Here is a 15,487-nt window from a genome sequence, read left to right as displayed (position 1 = left end):
CTGACCATGTCCTGGATGTCCTGGGCTTTCCCTATTGGGAGGAAGACCTTCATTTGTTCCGTATCCAGTATCATACCTAGGAACGGTAGTCGAGTTGTCGGAATCAACTGTGACTTTGGTAGATATATAATCCAACCGTGTTGCTGGAGCACTCTCAGAGAGAGCGCCACACTGCTCAGCAATTTCTCCCTTGATCTCGCTTTTATCAGGAGATCGTCCAAGTATGGGATAATTGTGACTCCATGCTTGCGCAGGACCACCATCATTTCCGCCATTATCTTGGTGAAAATCCTCGGGGCCGTGGAGAGTCCAAACGGCAACGTTTGAAATTGGTAATGACAATCCTGTACAGCGAATCTCAGGTATTCCTGATGGGGGGCATATATGGGGACATGAAGGTACGCATCCTTTATGTCCAGAGACACCATAAACTCCCCCTCCTCCATGTTGGCTATTATCGCTCTGAGAGATTCCATTTTGAATTTGAATCTTCTTATGTACAGGTTTAGGGATTTCAGATTCAAAATAGGTCTGACCGAACCGTCCGGTTTCGGGACCACAAATAGGGTTGAGTAGTAACCTCTTCCCTGCTGGTGCAGGGGAACCTTGATTATCACTTGCTGTATACACAGCGTTTGAATTGCAGCTAACACTATATCCCTGTCCGATGTGGAAGCTGGTAGGGCCGATTTGAAAAATCGGCGCGGGGGCACCTCCTCGAATTCCAATTTGTAGCCCTGGGAAACTATTTCCAACACCCAGGGATTCAGGTCCGAACTGACCCAGGCCTGACTGAAAAGTCGAAGACGTGCCCCCACCAGTGCGGACTCCCTCAGGGGAGCCCCAGCGTCATGCTGTGGGTTTTGGAGCAGCCGGGGAGGACTTTTGTTCCTGGGCACCTGCCGAAGCAGGTGCTCTTTTGCCTCTGCCCTTACCTCTGGCGAGGAAAGAGGATCCCCGACCTCTTCTGGACTTGTGCGACCGAAAGGACTGCATCTGATAGGGTGTCACTTTCTTTTGCTGTTGGGGAATATATGGTAAAAAAATTGATTTACCTGCTGTAGCTGTGGAAACCAGGTCCGTCAGCCCATCCCCAAACAATACATCACCCTTATAGGGTAGTACTTCCATATGTTTTTTGGAATCCGCATCACCCGTCCATTGGCGAGTCCATAAGGATCTTCTCGCTGAGATAGACATGGCATTGGCCCTAGAAGCTAGCAATCCAATATCCCTTTGAGCATCCCTCATAAATAAGACTGCGTCTTTTATATGGGCTAGAGTTAAGAATATAGGCCCTCATTCCGAGTTGTTCGCTCGCAAGGCGAATGTAGCAGAGTTACACACGCTAAGCCGCCGCCTACTGGGAGTGAATCTTAGCTTCTTAAAATTGCGACCGACGTACGCGCAATATTGCGATTACAAACGAGTTAGCAGTTTCAGAGTAGCTCCAGACTTACTCTGCCTGTGCGATCATTTCAGTGCTTGTCGTTCCTGGTTGACGTCACAAACACACCCAGCGTTCGCCCAGGCACTCCCACCGTTTCCCCGGCCACTCCTGCGTTTTTTCCGGAAACGGTAGCGTTTTCAGCCACACGCCCCTGAAACGCCGTGTATCCGCCCAGTAACACCCATTTCCTGTCAATCACATTACGATCGCCGGAGCGAAGAAAAAGCCGTGAGTAAAAATACTTTCTTCATAGTAAAGTTACTTGGCGCAGTCGCAGTGCGAACATTGCGCATGCGTACTAAGCGGATTTTCACTGCGATGCGATGAAAAATACCGAGCGAACAACTCGGAATGAGGGCCCTAGTATCCTTATCCATATTATCAAATTGTTCTGTCAGCTCATCTGTCCAAGCTGCAATTGCGCTACACACCCATGCCGACGCAATTGTCGGTCTTAGCACAGCACCCGTATGAGAATAAATACACTTTAAGGTAGTTTCTTGCCTGCGATCTGCAGGGTCCTTAAGGGCCGCTGTGTCAGGAGACGGTAGTGCCACTTTCTTGGACAAGCGCGTCAGGGCCTTGTCCACAGTGGGGGGTGATTCCCAAATCTCCCTGTCCTGGTTAGGAAAGGGGTATGCCATATAAATTCTTTTGGGGATCTGCAGTCTCTTTTCCGGAGTCTCCCAAGCTTTTCCAAAGAAATCATTTAATTCATGAGATGTGGGAAAGTTAATAATCTGTTTCTTTTCCTTAAACATGTGTACCCTTGTGTCGGGGGCCGAGGGTTCATCCTCAATATGCAACACATCCCTTATTGTCACAATCATACACTGAATGGTTTTAGTCACCCTAGGGTGCAAATTTACTTCGTCGTAGTCGACACTGGAATCAGAATCGGTGTTGGTAGTAGTGTCTTGTGTTAAGGGACGCTTTTGAGACCCCGACGGGCCCTGTGAGTCGGTCCAATCCGAGGATTGACCTCCTGATGTCCCCCCTAATTCAGCCTTATCAAGCCTTTTATGTAAAGATGCCACACTTGCATTCAACATATGCCACATGTCCATCCAATCCGGAGTCGGCACAACCAACGGGGACACACCACTCATTTGCTCCACCTCCTCCTTGGAGAAGCCTTCCGCCTCAGGTATGTCGACACAAACGTACTGACACCCCACACACACAGGGATTAACCTATAAGGGGACAAAACCCCAACCAGGCCCTAAGGAGGGACAGAGAGAGAGTATGCCAGCACACACCAGCGCTTAAAAACACTGGAAAAATGATGACCAGATAGCGCTTTTCTATATAATATACCAATTCCCACTCACTGCGTCGCTAATGTGCCCCCCTCTCTTTTTTCCAGCCTGTGAAGTTCAGCAGGGGAGAGACCAGGGAGCCAGCGTTTTCCTCATGCAGCTTCTGTGGAGAAAATGGCGCTGGTTAGTGCTGAGGATCAAGCCCCGCCCACCTGACGGCGGGCTTCGGTCCCAGTGATTTTTCAATGAAAATGGCGGGGGATCTTAGATTTACTGCCTCCGCAGCCTAATCTATCTGTATTTGGCCAAATGTGAGGTATATTGCTGCCCAGGGTGCCCCCCCCCCCCCCCCCCCCCCCCCCCGTGCCCTGCACCCTTCAGTGCTGCTCTGTGTGTGTGTAACTGGGAGTTACCTCATGAAGATCTGATGTCTTCTGCCGCCTAAGATGTCTACTGCCTTCTCATCCGGCTTCTTTCTTCGGCATCTGTGAGGAGGACGGCGGCGCGGCTCCGGGACGAACCCCAGGTGAGACCTGTGTTCCGACTCCCTCTGGAGCTAATGGTGTCCAGTAGCCTTAGAAGCAGTGCCCAACTTGACAAGCCAGCTCTGCTTCTCTCTCCTCAGTCCCACGATGCAGGGAGCCTGTTGCCAACAAGACTCCCTGAAAATAAAAAACCTAACAAAATTCTTCTTCAACAGAAAACTCTGGAGAGCTCTCTGCAGTGCACCCATTCTCCTCTGGGCACAAGATCTAACTGAGGTCTGGAGGAGGGGCATAGAAGGAGGAGCCAGTGCACACCCATAGTCAAAGTTCTTTTTAGGCGCCCTATCTCCTGCGGAGCCCGTCTATACCCCATGGTCCTTACGGAGTCCCCAGCATCCTCTAGGACGTAAGAGAAACAAACATACTCCTCTATGTCTAAGTGGTGCTTCTGTTATGTAATCTAACACAGTATTGTATTTATTACAGGTCATGACACTCACCTTATATTTTGTAATGTCCACTCAGGTTTTGGATGCTTTGGATACACACATAGAGGCATCTATCTGCTTCCCTACCCAGGAGTTGCAGTGGCATGCTGTCAGGGTAGCTTTCTATGAGCTGGCTGACATGCCCAATATGCTGGGTGCCATAGATTGTACACACGTTGAGCTGAGACCACCTAGGGGCAGGCAATACATTTATACCAATAGACATCTGGCCCACTCCACTAATGTCCAGGTGGTTTGTGATGCAAATCTAAAAATTATGAGTGTTGTTGCGGGTTACCCTGGCGGCTGCCATGACTCCTTCATCCTCAGTCAGTCATCCCTCTTTGATAAATTTGAGGCCAGAAAAATGCCTGATGGATGGCTGCTGGGTATGTTCCAAGTTTGTTGTGTGTATGTGTGTTAACCTCAACATCGTCATTATGTAAGCTATTTTTTGCCTAAACCACATGTCCTAATGTTGGCTATATCTGTCTTTCAGGTGATGGGGGATATGGCTGCTTCTCTTGGCTTCTTACTCCATTGTCCCAACCTGATTCCCCTGCTGAACACAATTACAATAATGCACATAAGTCCATGCGGAATGTGATAGAAAGATGTTTTGGGGTGCTGAAATCTAGGTTTCGGTGTCTGGATAAGTCTGCAGGGCTTTTGTTGTATAGTCCCTCAAAGGTGACTAGGATTGTGTTCTGCTGCTGTTTTCTTCATAACATGTGTTTGTGCCAACATCTGCCACATGTTGAGGAGGAGGAGGATGATGTTGGTGATGAAGAAAACAGTCAGCAAGTAGAGAAGTTAGAAACATCTGGCGACAGTGTGAGTACAGATGTAGGGAGGCAGGTAAGGCAAGAACTGATTCTGCGTCATTTTACCGGTAAGTCTTAATTTTGCTTACTCAACATTGGCTAACACCAATCCTAAACAATATGTAGTTATGAATTATGTTTGTGATGCTGTATTGTTTCATGTTAGGCATGTTGTTTACAGTTAGTCACTAACATTTTCGGCTTACACTGTCAGTCAATAACAAATTAAACATTGCACATATAGCGTTTGAGTCATTTATTACCTTAAACACTTGTTTTTGCTTGGGCACAATTCTTTATTGTTGAAATATGGTTGCCAATACTGTATATACTGTTGCAGGGTTGCTCATTTCCTAGGTTTTTTTTTGCTGGCTGCAGAGGATTGTGATAGCACATTGGGCCGTGTTCTGCTGGATCGTCTAACTGGGGAGGTAACTGAGGTCTGGCTAGGTGTGGTTGTCCCTGAGCTTGAGCCTTGTTGCTGGGATGCCAACACATTTATGATTTGGCTCAAGTTGTAGAGGCTTGCTGTGAGTTGTGTGGTTGCGGCTGTGTTGTTGGAGATGATTCTGGACAGGCTTTCGGTGATTAACCTATTGTTCTGAATGATTTGAATGAGGGCTTGTTGATGGCGGCGTTGTTCGTCCATTATGCGCTGAAAACTTGCTATCAGTTGGCTGTTGTCTGCTCTCATCTGCTCCATGGTATTGGCCACTCTGCCAAGTTGCACAATCATTCTGCCTTAGTTTCTACTGAGTCTAGGTAGATGATGGGGCAGACTGGCAAGATATTGGCTGTGTGTGTTGAGACAGGCATAGTTTTGTACCTGTTGTGTGGCCCAACTGGACCAAAACTCTGGTCCCATTTGTGGCTGGGGTGGTGTTGGGCTCATTTGGGGGGGGGGGGTGTTGTTTGGGGTGGTGGAGATATGTCAGCCGGCGTGGTTGGCTGGTTATTATCCATTGCTTGCAGGTGTAGTGTGAACGTTTGCTGCAAGTCAGTTTCCGGCTGGGTATCCTGGGGCATGATGTCTGGATCTGTATGGGGTTGAAGACAGCCACAATTTAGTTACTGTTGGGCTTCTGGTTGGTTTCAGCTTTACGTCAACATGCATTACTTCTTAATATGCATGTTGTAAATTATAAATAAAGTGTGGGCTAAACTTAAAATATAATTGTACATTATTTTTGAAACATGTGGCTTCTTAGGTACCCTACTCATTCCAACAATTTTTAAGGTAAATGTTGGACTATGAGCCTTACTTAATGGCCAAACACATAGAACGATAAAAATTAAAAATTTCACCATTGACATATTATGTTTAAAGCTTCCTTTTGCGAAACAAACACAATACATTAAATGTGTTCAACAATACACTCATACATTGTTAAAGGCTGTCAGTCTTGCCCAGTAAACTTTTTCAATTATAGTGAAAAAATATATGTTTAAAAATATGGTTGGCAGAAGTGGGCACACCTATTTTGCGCATATTGTTAAGTTGAGATGTGAACCACGAAATAATGCTTACCATGGGGTCAAATTACTAAAATGGAAGTTGGATTTAAGATGGGATGTTGTCCATAGCAACCAATCACATTGCAGGGATTATATCCGAGAAGGTGCTGTATTAATGTAACGTAGAATAGGATTGGTTGCTATGGGCAACATCACATCTTAAATAGAACTCCCATCTTAGTTACGTTACCCCCATGTGTTTGCTGGTGTGGATTAGTACAAGGATGAGTGTGTGCTTTTGGTCATGTTTTTTGTGTGCAAAAACACTGTGTAAAATGTGTTTTTTTTATTTGTTATATGTTTACTCACCAGACAGCTGAGGGGATTGTGGTTCCTCGCTTTGTGGACTGGCCAAAATGGCTTCTGGTGGCTGAGCCAACACAGTGGATATGCGCCGTTGTGGTGGTGAGGATGCGGGGGTAGTTACCGCCTCAAGACGGCGTCTCTTGCTACCCATCTTCTGGAGACAGGCAGACCCCTGTGAATGTCGTCTTAGTGGAGTGTGGTGCGATGATGAAGTTCCCATGGGATAAAATATGTGTATCCACAAAAATATTACCTGCATCCGCATCTCTTGGCAGTGTGGTTTGTGTTCTGGCTGTGCTGGCTCTCTTTCGTACTATAGAAATATGAAGTTTGACCTTATGAGCATTATATTGTGATTAGATATTTAATCAAAAACCTTATTGTGATGTGGACACATGAAGAACATTATGAGAATTAAACAAAACTTTGGTTATGCTTTTCTGGCTGACTTCATTGGGTGTGTATACTTTAATTATGAACCAATTACACCAACCAATCCATACCCTAAGGTGCAGAATTAACAATATTATACAACTACAAAACCAACCGTGGATGTTTAACACAACAAGAATATTAGTCTGTAACAAACAAATTTATTTCTGACAAAAATAACTCACAACAACCAAATATATTTTTCTAAAAAAAACAAAAACAAAGCAATAATCACATCTTGCACACAAAGGCCTATCCATAACAACATACATTGACCATAAATACATTAACCAAAATGGAATAAACATTCATGAAAACACATGAGTCACACTTCATTTAAAGTACCACCCAAAAATGCCACAAAAAAAAAACAAGAAAAAGAAAAAACAAGAACATAATAAATTGATGCAGCAAAAGGGCCAGGACAACTGCTAACTTCACAATACAAAGGAAAAAATAAGATTTTACTCACCGGTAAATCTATTTCTCATAGTCCGTAGTGGATGCTGGGAACTCCGAAAGGACCATGGGGAATAGCGGCTCCGCAGGAGACTGGGCACAACTAAAAGAAAGCTTGTAGACTACCTGGTGTGCACTGGCTCCTCCCACTATGACCCTCCTCCAAGCCTCAGTTAGGATACTGTGCCCGGAAGAGCTGACACAATAAGGAAGGATTTTGAATCCCGGGTAAGACTCATACCAGCCACACCAATCACACCGTATAACTCGTGATACCATATCCAGTTAACAGTATGAAACATAACTGAGCCTCTCAACAGATGGCTCATAACAATAACCCTTTTAGTTAACAATAACTATGTACAAGTATTGCAGACAATCCGCACTTGGGATGGGCGCCCAGCATCCACTACGGACTACGAGAAATAGATTTACCGGTGAGTAAAATCTTATTTTCTCTAACGTCCTAGTGGATGCTGGGAACTCCGAAAGGACCATGGGGATTATACCAAAGCTCCCAAACGGGCAGGAGAGTGCGGATGACTCTGCAGCACCGAATGAGAGAACTCAAGGTCCTCCTCAGCCAGGGTATCAAATTTGTAGAATTTAGCAAACGTGTTTGCCCCTGACCAAGTTGCAGCTCGGCAAAGTTGTAAAGCCGAGACCCCTCGGGCAGCCGCCCAAGATGAGCCCACTTTCCTCGTGGAATGGGCTTTTACTGATTTAGGATGCGGCAATCCAGCCGCAGAATGCTCCAGCTGAATTGTGCTACAAATTCAGCGAGCAATAGTCTGCTTAGAAGCAGGAGCACCTATTTTGTTGGGTGCCTACAGGATAAAAAGCGAGTCAGTTTTCCTGACTCCAGCCGTCCTGGAAATATACATTTTTAAGGCCCTGACTACGTCCAGTAACTTGGAATCTTCCAAGTCCCTAGTAGCCGCAGGCACTACAATAGGTTGGTTCAAGTGAAAAGCTGATACCACCTTAGGGAGAAACTGGGGACGAGTCCTCATTTCTGCCCTATCCATATGGAAAATCAGATAAGGGCTTTTACATGACAAAGCCGCCAATTCTGACACACGCCTGGCCGAAGCCAAGGCCAATAACATGACTACTTTCCACGTGAGATATTTCAAATCCACAGTTTTAAGTGGCTCAAACCAATGTGATTTTAAGAAACTCAACACCACGTTGAGATCCCAAGGTGCCACAGGAGGCACAAAAGGGGGCTGTATATATAGCACTCCCTTTACAAATGTCTGAACTCCAGGCAGTGAAGCCAGTTCTTTCTGGAAGAAAATCGACAGAGCCGAAATCTGGACCTTAATGGAACTCAAGTTTAGGCCCATAGTCACTCCTGACTGTAGGAAGTGCAGAAAACGACCCAGCTGAAATTCCTCTGTTGGGGCCTTCCTGGCCTCACACCACGCAACATATTTTCGCCAAATACGGTGAGAATGGTTTGCGGTTACTTCTTTCCTGGCTTTTATCCGCGTAGGAATGACTTCCTCCGGAATGCCCTTTTTCTTTTAGGATCCGGAATTCAACCGCCATGCCGTCAAACGCAGCCGCGGTAAGTCTTGGAACAGACAGGGCCCCTGCTGTAGCAGATCCTGTCTGAGCGGTAGAGGCCATGGGTCCTCTGATATCATTTCTTGAAGGTCTGGGTACCAAGCTCTTATTGGCCCATCCGGAACCACGAGTATCGTTCTTACTCCTCGTTTTCTTATTATTCTCAGTACCTTTGGTATGAGAGGCAGAGGAGGGAATACATAAACCGACTGGTACACCCACGGTGTCACTAGAGCTTCCACAGCTATTGCCTGAGGGTCCCTTGACCTGGCGCAATATCTAGTTTTTTGTTTAGGCGGGACGCCATCATGTCCACCTGTGGCCTTTCTGTTTACCAACAGTTGGAAGACTTCTGGATGAAGTCCCCACTCTCCCGGGTGTAGGTCGCGTCTGCTGAGGAAGTCTGCTTCCCAGTTGTCCACTCCCAGAATGAACACTGCTGACAGTTCTAAGACGTGATTTTCCGCCCATCGGAGAATCATTGTGGCTTCTGCCATCGCCATCCTGCTTCTTGTGCCGCCCTGTCGATTTACATGGGCGACTGCCGTGATGTTGTCTGATTGGATCAGTACCGGCTGGTTTTGAAGCAGAGGCCTTGCCAGACTTAGGGCATTGTAAATGGCCCTCAGTTCCAGAATATTTATGTGTAGGGACGACTCCTGACTTGACCAAAGTCCTTGGAAATTTCTTCCCTGTGTGACTGCCCCCCAGCCTCGAAGGCTGGCATCCGTGGTTACCAGGACCCAGTCCTGTATGCCGAATCTGCGGCCCTCTTGAAGATGAGCACTCTGCAGCCACCACAGTAGAGATACCCTGGTCCTTGGAGACAGGGTTATCAGCCGATGCATCTGAAGATACGATCCCGACCACTTGTCCAAGAGGTCCCACTGAAAGGTTCTTGCATGGAACCTGCCGAATTGAATTTTGCTTCGTAAGAAGCTACCATTTTTCCCAGGACTCGTGTGCAGTGATGCACCGATACCTGTTTTGGTTTCAGGAGGTCTCTGACTAAAGATGACAGCTCCTTGGCTTTCTCCTGCGGGAGAAACACTTTTTTCTGTTCTGTGTCCAGAACCATCCCCAGGAACAGTAGGCGTGTGTTAGGAACCAGCTGTGACTTTGGAATGTATAGAATCCATCCGTGCTGTTGTAGCACTTCCCGAGATAGTGCTACTCCGACCAACAACTGCTCCTTGGACCTCGCCTTTATAAGGAGATCGTCCAAGTACGGGATAATTAAAACTCCCTTTTTTCGAAGGAGTATCATCATTTCTGCCATTACCTTGGTAAAGACCCTCGGTGCCATGGACAGTCCAAACGGCAGTGTTTGGAATTGGTAATGGCAAACCTGTACCCCAAATCTGAGGTACTCCTGGTGAGGACGGTAAATGGGGACATGTAGGTAAGCATCCTTGATGTCCAGGGATACCATGTAAGCTGTCTTCCAGCTGCACTGTGAAGAGAAAATGGCGCCAGTGTGCTGAGGGAGATAGCTCCGCCCCTTTTTCGCTGACTTTTCTCCCGCTTTTTTATGGATTCTGGCAGGGGTATTTATCACATATATAGCCTCTGGGGCTATATATTGTGATATATTTGCCAGCCAAGGTGTTTTTATTGCTGCTCAGGGCGCCCCCCCCTCCAGCGCCCTGCACCCTCAGTGACCGGAGTGTGAAGTGTGAAGCTGCAGTGCTGTGCGCTACCTTGGTGAAGACTGATGTCTTCTGCCGCCGATTTTCCGGACCTCTTCTTGCTTCTGGCTCTGTAAGGGGGACGGCGGCGCGGCTCCGGGAACGAACACCAAGGCCAGTTCCATGCGGTCGATCCCTCTGGAGCTAATGGTGTCCAGTAGCCTAAGAAGCCCAAGCTAGCTGCAAGCAGGTAGGTTCGCTTCTTCTCCCCTTAGTCCCTCGATGCAGTGAGCCTGTTGCCAGCAGGTCTCACTGTAAAATAAAAAACCTAAAATAAACTTTCTTTCTAGGAGCTCAGGAGAGCCCCTAGTGTGCATCCAGCTCGGCCGGGCACAGAAATCTAACTGAGGCTTGGAGGAGGGTCATAGTGGGAGGAGCCAGTGCACACCAGGTAGTCTAAAAGCTTTCTTTTAGTTGTGCCCAGTCTCCTGCGGAGCCGCTATTCCCCATGGTCCTTTCGGAGTTCCCAGCATCCACTAGGACGTTAGAGAAAAACATAACTATTTAGGTACAAAACTACATCAACAACACATTAGAACAATAAACCAACTTACAATCACAATTAGCTACAATACATTTCAGACAACTAAGGACAAAGCACATATGTTAAAAGAATATATATATTGTACAACAAACTCACCATCCTGCCTTGGACGATCCGAATCCCGGACATTAGTCGCACTAACCACTTCTGGCGGAATAAGGGACCGCACAGGCTCCTCCCACTCCCGATACAACGCTCTGAAGGGATGGCCACCCCCTGTTTGTCTGGCTGACTTTGCCTCCTTGGCCATCCATCTTAGCCTTGACACGGCACTTGATGTCGTAGAATCGCTTACGACACGTGTCCTCGGTCCTCCTCACCACACCCTAACTGTTAACTGCCGCTACTACCTTCCCCCACAGAACACTCTTCCTGCGTGAAGGAACCTTGGCGGCATCAGGCCCAAACAGCTGACGATGATGTCTCATCAGCTCCCGCACCAATGCTACATTCTCTGCATAGCTGAACTTCACATTGCGCCCCGTCTTTGTAGTGGTGCGTGGCTGCGGAGCCACAGCACCATCACTGTCACTCTCACTCGAGGCAGCAGCACCAACCTCCCCCTCCTCCTCCCCCTCACTAACCTCCTCCACCTCACTCACCTCCTCCCTCTCACTCACCTCCGCCACCTCACTCACCTCCGCCACCTCACTCACCTCTGACTGGGACATATTCCGGACAAACAACAAATAACACTGATAAAAATAAAACACACTCCTCCACTACCACTACACACCACACACCAAAAACACACACTCACTCACTCACTCACAAACAAGGACAATAGACTGAAAAAAAAAATATACAAAGACAAAAAACTAAACAAACTTTTAAATAACTACACAACAAGTATGACAAGACTACTTACACACACACAGTACAGCACTCAGCAATCGCAAAAAAAACACCTCAAATCCTCCAAAAACTCCAAACAACTCTCCAACACCAAACACCACTTCCTCTCACCTCTCCACTAGCTAAACCCACGAGGTTCTGTCGGTTTGGGGCGGTTTTATAGTAATGAGCACAGACACTCCTCCATCAGAAAACAAACCAATCACGGACGAGTGACAAAAACGAAAGTTAGAAAAAAATCGTGGCCGGGAACGGAAAAACACTGACGTAACATTCAAATGACGAATTTGTAAAAAAAAAACACAACACGGCCGCAAAAACACAAAATCGGCCGCATTCTACCTTTGAAAAACACGAATGACATCGACATCGAAAAATGAAAAAAATCAAAATACGACAGCATAGTAAATGAGGAGTAAAAAATTCAAAAAGTTGCAAATTCACACATTCGATGCCAATCGTGATTCATCTCCCACCAAATCGACATAAATACGAATTTTAGTAAATATACCCCCTGGTCTGTCTAGCAGTTTCCATTCTGTGATCTTGCATGGGTGATAACCTGCTGTGTTCTGCACCTGGGAAGCTGCTATTTATCCTCTGCTCACAGGCACTCCTATGTCAGATCATTTAAACCCCTTTTCCACTGTAGCACGGGTTGCAGCCGTGTCGCCTGACGCGGCTGCGACCCGTGCTACAGCCCCTTTCCCCACAGCGCTCACCAACCCGTCATATTGCCAGGTTGGTGACTCTGCTAGTGATGCGTCAGCGCCGCCCTCCCATACACTGTGAACGGGAGCTGTGTCGCCTCGACACGACTCCCGTTCACACTAGACAGCTTACCGGGTTGAACACGTGTTCAACCCAGCAAGCTACCCGGGTAGGATTCCCGGATCACTTGATCTGGGAATTTGCAGGGGGACCCTTTTTCACTAGGGAAAAACACAGGTAAATGCGCGCCCCCAAGCATTTACCCGTGTTTTAAGGAGCTAGTGGAAAAGGGGTATAAGTCTACCTATGTGACTGCAACGCTGTGTTTTCTCTATGCAAGACTTAGTGGGGTATTCAATTATAAGCAAATTCGCGGAAATCAGCCGAAGATTGTTGGCTTTTCGCGGGTATGCGCTCTCCCGTTTTAAGACCTATTCAATTCCAAACGGGTTTCACGTGAAAATTGTTGCAGTGAAAACTGTATGCTAAACTAACATAGGAAAACAGAAGAGAAGTTTATTAGAGATCACATTAGAGAGTTTTTGGGGACTTAAATTGTGTGAAATGGCTGTTATATGCATTTTTTTTTTTAAATGCAAAAAAATGATAGAAAGCAAGTTTTTTGTGCAAAATAAATGCTTTCATTAAATTTGGGGTACATGAAATGGGTATAAGTATATATTTGGGTCATTTTAGGGTACTTTAAAAAAAAAAAGTGGAAACAGACCGATTATTCCCACCTGCAAGCCTAAAAACACCTGTCCCGCTCAGGAACGTCTTAAGAGAAGAGTGAGCCCGTGTGCACACTCCGGGTGGGCCCCCTCCTCTCCACGGCACCGTAGGCTCCGGCAATATGCTGGAGTCTACTGCGCATGTGCAGGTCTTCCGAAACATGGTGCCCACCATGTTTTGGAGACAAAAATTGAACTGCGCATGCGCGGCAGCCATTTTTTTATGTGTTTTTTGGCAGCGACGGTTGCCACTGCAGCACCCGGCAGTGGACTTCGGACAGGTATGAAAATATGGGTGCATTGTGTGCGGTATGGGCCCCCCCTGGACCCAGGGGCCCGTGTGCACCGCACACATTGCATCTAACTCATAAAGCACCCAATATACCTGTCCCATACCTTGAACCCCAATGTCCATCACTTTGTACTTTTCACCCCAAAAATGACATGTCATTATTGGCCATTTAAAAATAATTAAAAACTTCAACGTGCCTAATTAGTCATTAAGGGGTGTGTACCAGGGGTTCTGTACCATATCCAAACATTTTTACCTTAAAATAGTGAGTTTTACCAACTTTTCAGCAGCTCAGAGTAGGTGAAGTGAAATTTGTGAACAAATTATCACCAATAAATTTTCCCGGAAAATTGAATAGGCTGTAATTGCGCTTCGCGGGAAATGTCCATTATCGCCGCTAATTGAATACCCCTATTAGTCTGTGTCTCCTGAGTCCACTATCCTGTGATTATACAGCCCTTGCGACAAACTACCAGTTCCAGGACATCGTCTGTCTGTTTACAGATTCTGGTCTTTGGCTCCCTGCAACTCTGCTAAAATTGTAAGAGCATCTGATAATCTTCGTTATTATAACTTCAGTGCCTGTCTGTATTCCACTCCAGCATTGCCTTGTTATCTGGAAGTCCTGGCATGTTTTCATACTTGAGACGGTGTTAATCTGGACTCTCCACGTTGAATTCAGAACTGTGTCAATCATTCTTTCAGCATTGTTTACATTCCGGACTTTTTTATGGTTGTTTATATCATCAGTTGCAAGATTCTGAAACTATATTGCTGAGTAAATTCTGCCTAGGACTTTTGCAATCCTCTATGTCAGTTTCCATGTTCCGGCTATGATTTCAGTTCTGTTCAGCAATTACTAGTCTGCTATCCTGGTACATCCTGAGAAGTACTCATCCTGCTACTGCTTCGCTTGAATACATCACCTGAATTCAAGCACAGCTGTACTCACCTTGCCTGGATCCAGTTACTCAGTCTATGTATTTGCCTGTTTCAATATTAATTTTACCAGTGATTGTCAATTCATATTATCCAGTAATCTAGTCATCAGTGGCTATAATCTGCACTTGTCTTCACCTGTGTTCAAGATTGTTAATGCAATACGTGATCCTGTATTTTGCCAATCAAGTGTCTGTTACCTGCATTTACAAGCGTTTGTCTGATCACCCTGTATTCCAGCATCTTGCCCATTGAGAGACGACAAATCTCTAAATACTTCTGGCCTCAGTATAACCTCATTTCATGTACTTCCTGCTTACGCACACACAGGAAGCATAGTAGTCATGACAGTCTACAACTGCCTCACTGTCTTTCTTTCTTTCTTCCCACTCACTGCTTGACCCTTTCCAGTCTGGTTTCCGTCCTCTGCACTCCACTGAAACTGCCCTCATGAAAGTCTGCAATGACCCCCTTCTGCTAAATCCAAGGGCAACTACCCTCTGCTTATTATCCTTGACCTCTCTGCTGCTTTTGACACTGTAGACTACCCTCTCCTCCTGCAAATCCTTTACTCCCTTGGTCTGCGTGATACTGCTCTGTCCTCCTACCTTTCTGACCGTTCCTTCTGTCTCCTCTCATAACTCCCCCCCCCCCCCCTCCCCACACACACACACACACACACACACACACACACACACACACACACACACACACACACACACACACACACACACACACACACACACTTCACACACTTCCTCTACCAGTAGGAGTCCCCCAAGGTTCTGTTCTTGGGCCTCTCCTTTGCTCTCTCTACACATACTCATTAGGTGTGCTCATTAGCTCTTTTGACTTACAATATCGGTGGTCATTCCGAGTTGTTCGCTCGTTATTTTTTTTCGCAACGGAGCGATTAGTCGCTAATGCGCCAAGTAA

General features: G+C 46.4%; 1 long non-coding RNA gene across 1 annotated transcript; it reads right to left on the bottom strand.

Annotated features, from left to right (window-relative positions):
• Positions 1–4,776: 4,776 nt before the first annotated feature.
• On the bottom strand, positions 4,777–14,913 carry LOC135050689 (uncharacterized). Its single transcript, XR_010241743.1, has 3 exons — positions 14,752–14,913; positions 6,332–6,641; positions 4,777–5,544 (listed from the first exon to the last, which is right to left on the bottom strand). It is a non-coding gene; the product is annotated as an uncharacterized LOC135050689 (long non-coding RNA).
• Between the last annotated feature and the right edge of the window lie 574 nt (positions 14,914–15,487).

Source organism: Pseudophryne corroboree, chromosome 2, assembly GCF_028390025.1.
Source record: "Pseudophryne corroboree isolate aPseCor3 chromosome 2, aPseCor3.hap2, whole genome shotgun sequence".
NCBI classification, from domain to species: Eukaryota; Metazoa; Chordata; class Amphibia; order Anura; family Myobatrachidae; genus Pseudophryne; species Pseudophryne corroboree.
Note: the sequence above shows the minus strand (reverse complement) of the source record. Positions and strands in the feature narration are given on the sequence as shown.